Below are 11,406 nucleotides of genomic sequence, written 5' to 3'. Positions count from 1 at the left end.
ATAGGCTTCCTCCTGATTGGTGCCTTGCCCCTGTAGGCGCGGGAGGGCGGGCCTTCCTGCAGGTAGCCCTCGGTCTCCACCTGCCTCCGCTGGAACCTGTTCCACCGGTTCTTTATGGCGTTGTGGGTCCTGTGATAGAGGCGCGTGCGCGCGCACACACACACACACACACACACACACACACACACACACACACGAGAGAGAGACAGACAGACAGACAGACACACACACACGGGAGACAGACATAGAGAGACACACACCGACACACATACAGACAGACACACACACAGAGACACACACACACCATAGATCAGGGGGGGGGGGTGCAACTTGATATTTAAATTCTCATGTTGGCGGGGGGCCCTGACTTATTTTGGGGGTACTTTCGCCTGGTGTAAACCTGAACCCTGCCCCTACCTGAACCCTGCCCCTACCTGGTGTAAACCTGAACCCTGCCCCTACCTGCCAGGCAGCAGCTTGGCGATCTCCACCCAGCGGTTCCCGAGGCGTTTGTGGGCTTTGAAGAAGATCATGTCCTCGTCGTGGGTCCAGCAGGACTTCTTCACCTCGGGGTTCAGGTGGTAGTGCCAGCGCTCCCGACACTGCCTGCCGTTCCGCCCGTGGAGTTGTTTGGCAATGACGGACCAGCTCCTGGTGCCGTACTTCTGGACCAACTCGGTGACCTGGGAGTGGAGGAGAACACAAAGGTTAACGGGGCTGTTTTTGTTTGATCTGGGCCTAGATTAAGCCTATACCAGGGGGTAGGCTGGTGGAGGATGGGCTCGTCGTAATGCATGGGATGGAAGGAGGCACGGTATCAAACACGTGAGACGGTTCTCCCGATTTCTACCTCCACCAGCCTCCACGGGCCTATGCCTACGCCTGCTTAAAAACAAGCATCTTCAGAATAATTTCATTGCTGTATCTATGGGAGAGTTCTCCATCGGAAGTGTGATTCTAGTCCTAGACTTGGTTTAAAAAGAACGTTAGTGTGTCCGGAGGAAACCCGCCCTTGAGTAGTATGTGGCTGATGAACATTGAGTAGACAGACGTGAAGAGTGAAAGAAAGTCGATGTTGATGTGTGTCTTCACCCTATGGTCCTCTTCCTTGGTCCACGTTCCCTTCACCAGCTCTGGGTTCAGAACCTTCTGCCACGATTGCTGACACTGGATGTCGGACCTCTGTCGGAGGAGAGAAACGTAAAGAAAATGGTAGAACGTGAGTCGGAGTCTTCTACGTTACACACACGCACGCGCAGATTGTGACCAAATAACCAGCCTAGGACGACAACTTAATATTTCCAAGCTTTATGACAGTCAAACAGACTGTCTATGCATGTCTATGTTAGATATTAGTTGCTAGTGTTTCTGTATAATATAATATTATGCAGCTGTTTATTTATTAAAAGACAGTTTGCCTGTGAACTGTGTCACACAGGGCAGGCTGGTGGAGGTAGAAATCAGAGGACGGGCTCATTGTAATGCATGGAATGTTGTGTTTGATACCTTTCCTCATTCCATTCCATGTATTACTATGAGCCTGTCCTCCGATTTCTACCTCCACAAGCCTCCACTGGTGTTACACAATGTTTGTTTGCCTTGAATTTATCTGCAATGAGACTCCAGTCATAGTCTTCATCCTTCTCCACCAGCCTCTTCAGCTTCTCATCCTTGAAATCAAGAGATGAATACAGATACTCTGAACCAGAGAAATGCGTAGGAAGACTACAGTGGAGGTTGGTGGAGGTAGAAATCGGAGGATGGGCTCATTGTAATGCATGAAATGGAATAAGGAATGGTAGCAAACACGTGTGTCAAACACATTCAGTTCCATGCCATGTCCATGGTGCATTCAAGTGCTCCTCTGAAACTCTGAGCTTCCCACCAAGACTTAGCATTGGATTTAGCGTAGAGCTCTCTGTTGACTAAAGCCCTGTCCGGACGGCATATAAATTACCTGAGGACCTCGGTAATATTTGTTTTACCCTAGGACCCCAGTGATTTTAATGACCGATCCGGATGGAATAAAAAATCTCCATGCATGTTTGCGTTTCGCGTGCAAGTTGCCATTTAACATCACAGAAGAAGAAGCTGTTCCCGCCGGATATTTTGTCAGACCCACAACACAACGCACGTGTAGCAACAACAAGTCATTTGATTGGACAAGAGGCATTCCATGACTGCTGATCAGATTTCCAGAGCGAATTTACGAACGCAGCCGACACCACTCGCAGACTCGTTTTTTTTCATAACACGAAACTTTACGTTTTAAAGTACCCACTCGATATAATAAACAGCAGTTTAACGATCACAAAATACTCATAATTTGTAAATACTTTCGTTTTGGGATGTGTTCGCGTTTGGCCCTGTGTGAGCATCTAATTATGTGTAGTTATGTGTTTCTAGCATGTCGATGTTCTATCAGAATGTTTTGATGTTATTAAAATTAAGAAGATGAATGGCTGAAATGGCGCAAAGCGGGGAAAAACAGATACGAGATCTAAAGTCTCGAACGATTATATTTCAAAACAAACTTTAACTCCCCGAGGGCTCATTCATTCATTCATTCATTCATTCATTCATTCAAGGACCTTCGCCGGTACAGGGGTGTGGAAAACGAAGGTTTCTGCCGAATGCTGCTAACACTGGAACCACGTTATGAAATATCAGTTAACAGATATTGGGATGTATCGTTGATGAATTTTCTCTTACAATGTATAGATTATCGGGGGGTAATATTGTACGGTTATCAATACGTCAGTTACCTTGCGATTCCCACCCCTAACTTCATCCCTGTGTGTTGTCAGACACCGTGATTTATAGAGTGCTAGATCCAGACCATACAAACTACACAGTTTACAAGCTAATGTTAGGTAAATTCGCTAGAACTGGTTCAGAAGAAGAAATCAGTCCATCGTCACTTACATCGTCGTCGTCGATTAACCTTTTAGGTGGTTATCCGATAGTGGAGATTCAAGGGAGTTAATAATGTCATCCACATCCATTGTTTGCACAGAGCTACCCCGGTCAAAACGGTAAATTCTAGTATTAATATCGCGCAAAATCATGCAATGCGTACCAATTACTGACATGTCAATCCGGACGGTAATAAAATTACCTGAGGACCTCAGGGTTTGCTGAAACACAGTAGGTAATTCCAGCCGGAATAATTACTGGGGTCCCCGGAGTAAATCACTGACATGGTCGGTCCGGACGGGATAAAAATTACCGAATTACCCCAGGTAAAACATATATTACCGAGGTCCTCAGGTAATTTATATGCCGTCCGGACAGGGCTTAATTCTGAGATTAGTGCCAAATATGGGAATTTAGAGATCTCAAAGGTACACAGGTTTCTGAGTTGAAAATGCTCAAATTACCAATTTTTGAGGAGTACTTGAATGTAGCATAAACCCCTAACTGATCCCAACCTTCCTCTGGTTCGAGATAACCAGCTCTGGGACATGTGTCACTGTATTAACTTTTCATTAAATGTTGATCTCTGTTGAAAATGTTTCCCTGTGTTTTATAATGTTGGAATTGTGTATATATGTCACTGTAAATTATGCTTATGCAGGGCTCCCTTGTAACAGAGACCCTGGTCTCAATGGGACTCTCTATTAAAATAAATATTAAATACATTTTTAAAAAGTATGAGCTTATTTTCCTACCCTGAACTGAATATCAAGAAAATGTTACAACATAAATCACTCATTGTAGTTTAGAAACCTTTGCTTTTTTTGGGGTGGGTGAAAACTGTTTTTCATTTCTCTTCAAATATCCCCAGACAAGACAAAAACATTAAAGATTTAAGCCAAGATTGTTTTTCCCCAGACTTGATGAAGACTCTCTAAATCCAGGACTAAGGGTCTTAATCTGGGCCAGGTGGTCTAACCCCAGGTGACCCCAGGTGAGACGACCAGCCCAGATGAGGAGGTGGTCCTACCTGAGAAGGAGAGAAGGCCACGGTCTTGGCGGGGGTCAGCTGGGGAGACGAGTCACTGTAATCCAGGAAGGAGGTGCTGCTGTGGCCCTTGCTCGTCAGGGTGGAGTGAGAGGTGCTCAGCCTGGACACGGAGGGGGAGGAGGCGGGCAGGAGCTCTATGTCGCTCCTGCTCAGGTCGGAGACGGGGCCTGAGTCGTCACACAGCTCATTACCGGGTACTTCCTGCATGTCGCCGCAGGGCAGGGGCGTAGCTTCCTGTCTCAGTGGCGAGGTCACTTCCTCCGCCACCTCGCTCCAGGCTACAGGGTCCTGTAGAGAGGGACCATGACAACAATGACAGGTATGATTGGTTCTCTCTGGCCCTGTCTAGAACAGCGGTGGCCCTATGGGACTAGGGACCTGTTGGGTCGATCTGACAGGATTGAAGTGGGACGATAAATAAATATTAAATACATTTTTAAAAAGTATGAGCTTATTTTCCTACCCTGAACTGAATATCAAGAAAAGGTTACAACATAAATCACTCATTGTAGTTTAGAAACCTTTGCTTTTTTGGGGGTGGGTGAAAACTGTTTTTCATTTCTCTTCAAATATCACCAGACAAGACAAAAACATTAAAGATTTAAGCCAAGATTGTTATTCCCCAGACTTGATGAAGACTCTCTAAATCCAGGACTAAGGGTCTTAATCTGGGCCAGGTGGTCTAACCCCAGGTGACCCCAGGTGAGACGACCAGCCCAGATGAGGAGGTGCTCCTACCTGAGAAGGAGAGAAGGCCACGGTCTTGGTGGGGGTCAGCTGGGGAGACGAGTCACTGTAATCCAGTCTCAGTGGCGAGGTCACTTCCTCCGCCACCTCGCTCCAGGCTACAGGGTCCTGTAGAGAGGGACCATGACAACAATGACAGGTATGATTGGTTCTCTCTGGCCCTGTCTAGAACAGCGGTGGCCCTATGGGACTAGGGACCTGTTGGGTCGATCTGACAGGATTGAAGTGGGACGATTTCAATTCTGCCCCAATCTTCTTAAGTTTACCATCCCCCCGGGAGACAAATGGCTGTGAGCTCTGTGGAATGTCTGGTGTCAAAACTGTGATGTCATCAGTTTAGATGTAATAAGATGAATGGTGGTCGGTGGTCTCCTTATCAACCGCTCCTAATTTAAACACTGTGGTTTTTAGGATGCTATGAAAAGCAGAGGTTAGGGAAAAAGCTCTCACCCTTTTTCCTGTGTCTTGTTGTCAGGTTGTCATTGATTTGTGATGACCGGTGGTCAACAGCCATAAGGGGTCATTTGACCCCTGTGACTAAAACAAATGTTTATATCTTTGCGCTCGATCGAATTTCAGGACCCTCCTTTCATGACTTTTCCTAGATATGTGCGTTCTACCAGCCAGTATCCTTACATTTTCAAAATCACATCAGGATAAGCTAATATAAAGCTATTTAGCCCGTTTCTTTTGTGTAGGAAGCAGGCTAATTTACAAGCGGACAACTAATGGTCGTTGTGTGTGAATACAACGACCCTCTCTGGAGGAGCTGTACAACACACGCTGTCTCAGGAGGGCCTCCAAGATCTCCAGGGACCCGACCCACCCTGGGCACGAACACTTTGTCAGGCTGCCCTCGAACAGGAGGTACAGGACCCCGGCCGCTAAGACAAACAGACTGAAGAACTGCTTCTACCACAGGGCCGTCAAGGCCCTGAACACAGAAAAGGCCTAAGTTCTGGGCCCAGGACAGTCCGGACGGATTGTATGGCAGCTAGTGCTGAGGCACAAACATGTACATTTTCAAGCCTGCAAACTGTGACACTTTAAAATAACGTGAAAAAATACTTTTGTGCAATATGACAACCCTAGTTGACTATCTGTGCAGTATAGTACAGTGGATTGTGTACATAGCCTTTATTGATGTAAACCAGCTCCTTACCTTCTTGTGATTTTATGCTTTTATGCTTTTTCTAAAATGTGTTTTTTTTTCCCTTTCCTAACACCAGGGGAGCCACCCCTCCTAAATTTCGTTGTTTGGTACCTGTACTGTAGCAATGACAAATAAAGTCCATTCCATTCCATTCCAATAGCAGCTTGAGCATTGTAAAGAGCCACATTTGACCTCTGAGGCGGCTCTTTTAGTAGGTAAAAACTGTTCTAGTGTAACTGTTCTAGTGTTAAACGATTCCTCATTCGATTAATTCTATTTGACCTTTCTTGCCCTTAATAGGTACAGACTCAACAATTCTTTACACACAGTGATAATTACATTGGACTCAGATTATCAATATTAGACATGCTTTGCTATCAACAAAATATATGTATATATGTATATATATATCAGTGATCACCTTTGTGGGTTGGGTCATGAGGTAGGGTTTGTGGTTGTGGTTATGGTTGTGGTTGTGGCTGCTGTGCAGGAGGCCCCTAGGGGAGATAGGCTTCCTCCTGATTGGTGCCTTGCCCCTGTAGGCGCGGGAGGGCGGGCCTTCCTGCAGGTAGCCCTCGGTCTTCACCTGCCTCCGCTGGGTGGAGTTCCAGCGGTTCTTTATGGCTTTGTCGGTCCTGTGATAGAGGCGCGCGCGCGCGCACACACACACACACACACACACACACACGAGAGAGAGACAGACAGACAGACACACACACGGAAGACAGACATAGAGAGACACACACCGACACACATACAGACAGACACACACACACACACAGACACACACACACCATAGATCAGGGGGGGGGGGGGGGGGGGTGCAACTTGATATTTAAATTCTCATGTTGGCGGGGGGCCCTGACTTATTTTGGGGGTACTTTCGCCTGGTGTAAACCTGAACCCTGCCCCTACCTGAACCCTGCCCCTACCTGGTGTAAACCTGAACCCTGCCCCTACCTGCCAGGCAGCTGCTTGGCGATCTCCGCCCAGCGGTTCCCGAGGCGTTTGTGGGCTTCGTCGATGATCATGTCCTCGTCGTGGGTCCAGCAGGACTTCTTCACCTCGGGGTTCAGGTGGTTGAGCCAGCGCTCCCGACACTGCCTGCCGTTCCGCCCGTGGAGTTGTTTGGCAATGACGGACCATTTCCAGGTGCCGTACTTCTGGACCAACTCGGTGACCTGGGAGTGGAGGAGAACACAAAGGTTAACGGGGCTGTTTTTGTTTGATCTGGGCCTAGATTAAGCCTATACTAGGGGGTAGGCTGGTGGAGGTACAAGTCGGGGGATGGGCTCGTCGTAATGCATGGGATGGAAGGAGGCACGGTATCAAACACGTGAGACGGTTCTCCCGATTTCTACCTCCACCAGCCTCCACGGGCCTATGCCTACGCCTGCTTAAAAACAAGCATCTTCAGAATAATTTCATTGCTGTATCTATGGGAGAGTTCTCCATCGGAAGTGTGATTCTAGTCCTAGACTTGGTTTAAAAAGAACGTTAGTGTGTCCGGAGGAAACCCGCCCTTGAGTAGTATGTGGCTGATGAACATTGAGTAGACAGACGTGAAAAGTGACAGAAAGTCGATGTTGATGTGTGTCTTCTTCACCCTATGGTCCTCTTCCTTGGTCCACGTTCCCTTCACCAGCTCTGGGTTCAGAACCTTCTGCCACGATTGCTGACACTGGATGTCGGACCTCTGTCGGAGGAGAGAAACGTAAAGAAAATGGTAGAACGTGAGTCGGAGTCTTCTACCTTACACACACGCACGCGCAGATTGTGACCAAATAACCAGCCTAGGACGACAACTTAATATTTCCAAGCTTTATGACAGTCAAACAGACTGTCTATGCATGTCTATGTTAGATATTAGTTGCTAGTGTTTCTGTATAATATAATATTATGCAGCTGTTTATTTATTAAAAGACAGTTTGCCTGTGAACTGTGTCACACAGGGCAGGCTGGTGGAGGTAGAAATCAGAGGACGGGCTCATTGTAATGCATGAAATGGAATAAGGAATGGTAGCAAACACGTGTGTCAAACACATTCAGTTCCATGCCATGTCCATGGTGCATTCAAGTGCTCCTCTGAAACTCTGAGCTTCCCACCAAGACTTAGCATTGGATTTAGCGTAGAGCTCTCTGTTGACTAATTCTGAGATTAGTGCCAAATATGGGAATTTAGAGATCTCAAAGGTACACAGGTTTCTGAGTTGAAAATGCTCAAATTACCAATTTTTGAGGAGTACTTGAATGTAGCATAAACCCCTAACTGATCCCAACCTTCCTCTGGTTCGAGATAACCAGCTCTGGGACATGTGTCACTGTATTAACTTTTCATTAAATGTTGATCTCTGTTGAAAATGTTTCCCTGTGTTTTATAATGTTGGAATTGTGTATATATGTCACTGTAAATTATGCTTATGCAGGGCTCCCTTGTAACAGAGACCCTGGTCTCAATGGGACTCTCTATTAAAATAAATATTAAATACATTTTTAAAAAGTATGAGCTTATTTTCCTACCCTGAACTGAATATCAAGAAAAGGTTACAACATAAATCAACTCTATGGGGTAAAACATTACCTCTTCCCTGGACCACTTCACTTTCTGCAATGTTTTGTGATTTTTTAACTCCATGCATTCCCTTTTGCACAGTGTATGGTCTATGGTTCCACTGAAAAATCAAGACCAAGAGTTGTATGGTTAATTAATGTTAATAACTGTTAGATCCAATAGCCCAAGTTAAACAATAATGAGGGAACATTTTTCAAGAGGACTAATGTATACAATTTTAAGCAGAAAGTCTATGTTTTAAGTATAAGTATAACATTAACAAACAACCCTTTTGGTTTGGGGAAATGTTGATGTGTCACTGATTGTCTTGCAAAACTTACCAAGCCCTCTTCTTGCTGCCAGTGGACATGGTGGTCACGATGGTCCCTCCAATTCACTGACTAGTAACTACTGACTAGCTAAGAAACCAAAAAGAAAAGCGTGATTAGCCGTGATATAGAAATGAGCTGCTGCCGCTAGCAAGTTGTCAAGCTAGCTGGCTGCTAGCAACTAGCTAGCGAGCTGAAGTCAACAAAACGACTTTGTGAGTCAATGAAATGACAGCTGTAATATTAATAGTAATTAATGTGGGTTTTACACGACGACTAGCATGTGATCAAACACGGTCATTCTGTAGTTTAGGTATGATGTACATTACAGACCACCTTCCGTCTCCTGACAGATGCTCCGTCTCCTGACTGAGTTGCTCCGTGTTTGTCCACTTCACGCGCCTGTCCCCTCACGCGCCTGTCCGCTCACACCCCTGTCCCCTCACACCCTTTCCAGGTGTGAATCAGCTGGAAACCAGGTCATTCTCAGAAGTACAGTATCTGTTGCTGTACTATGATATGTATTTACTAAATACACATAAGTGTTTCACATAAGTCACACCTGCGTTATCAATTATCAATGTGTTATCATTATCAACTGATCAGAAGTTGCTTTATGGCAGGGGAAGATACTCTGCTATTAGTGTCACCTCCAAACGTATGCACAGAACATCAGAAGGATACGACCATTCCTTACCAGAGAGGCAGCGCAACTCTTGACCCAGGCACTGGTCATCTCCCGCCTGGATTACTGCAATGTACTCCTGGCTGGGCTCCCCGCTTCAGCCATTAGACCTCTGCAGCTCATCCAGAATGCTGCTGCCCGGCTGGTATTCAACCTCCCCAAATACTCGCATGTCACCCCTCTCCTTCGCACCCTTCTCCCCTGCACTGGCTCCCGATAGCAGCTCGCATTAGATTCAAGACCCTGGTGCTTGCAAAAAAAAAAAAAAGTTTTAGTAGAAGGCGATAGGGAGAAGTTTTTTTCTTCTATCAGTGGCCCCGGGCCCGAGCTAGATTACTCTTCCTGCAACGAATGGTGGATTGCTGATTCACATGCTTAGTATTCAAATGTATTGATTGTAAGTCGCTTTGGAATAAGGCGTCTGCTAAATGCCAAAAATGTAAATGTAAATGTAAATGTATGCTGCCACCCGGTGGTCTTTCGTTGTATGGCCCTACCTGCCCAAGAGAAACGGTCCAGTCAGACAGACCGTTTTTGGCTTATCACCTGGCCCCAGTACATTAAAAAAATCGCTGATTTCCCATACTACTCAAAAAAAAGATCAAACATATGATCTGATCCTAGCAAAACAGAATCCGGATCATTCCGATCCAGATTAAAGCTTTTGAAATAGGCTACTAGGCCCAGGATATTATCAAAATATGACTGAAAATATGACTGATCGAATGTAGTGGTGTGCACAAAGCTTCTGAGATCAGGATATTATAAGGAAGTGAATTCAAAGTCAAAGGCAGTATGTATTAGTGACCACAATACAAAAATATCAAGTAATAACTTTATTGTTGGGTTGAAAATTCACACATGCAAACACCAATGTTGTAGCCATGGTATCATTCTCCAATCTTTTTTTATTAGCAAACAAGAAGAAAAAAAATGAAGGAACTGAACGACTCCAGTTTCTGTACAGATCGAAGTATACTACAATATATACTATTATCATACAACTGGATTACAATACAAGTAATTAGGTCAGCAGTCACAAAGAAACAAACTTCAAGTTTGTTGAATCAGTGTTGTCTGAGTTAGGCAAGTTTAAACATTTCCTTGCAATGTTTCCTTGGACTGACAATATCATAGACTATATTTGAGTATAGCTAGTACATTATTAGGGCTGGTTTCACAGACAAGGTTTAGGACTAATCCTAGACTAAAAAGCATCTTCAACGGAGATTTTACATTGAAAGTGTGATTTAGTCCAGGACTAGGCTTAAGCCTTGTCTGTGAAACCGGCCCATGGTTTTTTGCTAACGTTCCCTCTTTTTTCTGAAAGTGCTACGTTTTAGATTTTGTTCACTTGAAAGAAAGAAAAACCTTGGAGCTTTGAAAAATAGTACTTGGCTGCAATTGTTCACATTTTTTAGGCAGGTAGCTTTACAAATAGTCCGCTTTTTTGCCCAAATAAGAAACCTTGTACTGAAGTTAGGCCAACACTTTGTAAGACTCAAGGATTTAAGGCCATATGCTGACAATGGTAGCGCCCGACGATACCAAATCATTCTAGAACGACATGGTGATCCGGAAATACTCCATAATCTGGGGTTGGCAACAAAATTGTGTAAACTGACAGAACGCAGCCATAAGTCCCAATGTAATTAAACTTTAATTAGTCACAACAGTGAGAACTCTGCCTTCAAAACACATGGGGCCGGATTCACAAACGAGGCTTTAAGCCTAATCATAGACTAAAAAGCATCTTCAATTAAGATTTTACATTGAGGGCTGGTTTCACAGACAAGGCTTAGGACTAATCCTAGACTAAAAAGCATCTTCAATGGAGATTTTACATTGAAAGTGTGATTTAGTCCAGGACTAGGCTTAAGCCTTGTCTGTGAAACCGGCCCTGAAAGTGTGATTTAGTCCAGGACTAGGCTTAAGCCTTGTCTGTGAAACCGGCCCAATTAGTTATCCCCAACA

The sequence above is a fragment of the Nansenia antarctica genome, assembly GCF_963989245.1.
Source record: "Nansenia antarctica genome assembly, chromosome: 2".
NCBI lineage: Eukaryota > Metazoa > Chordata > Actinopteri > Argentiniformes > Microstomatidae > Nansenia > Nansenia antarctica.
The sequence above is the reverse complement of the archived record's forward strand: the minus strand, read 5'-3'. Positions refer to the sequence as shown.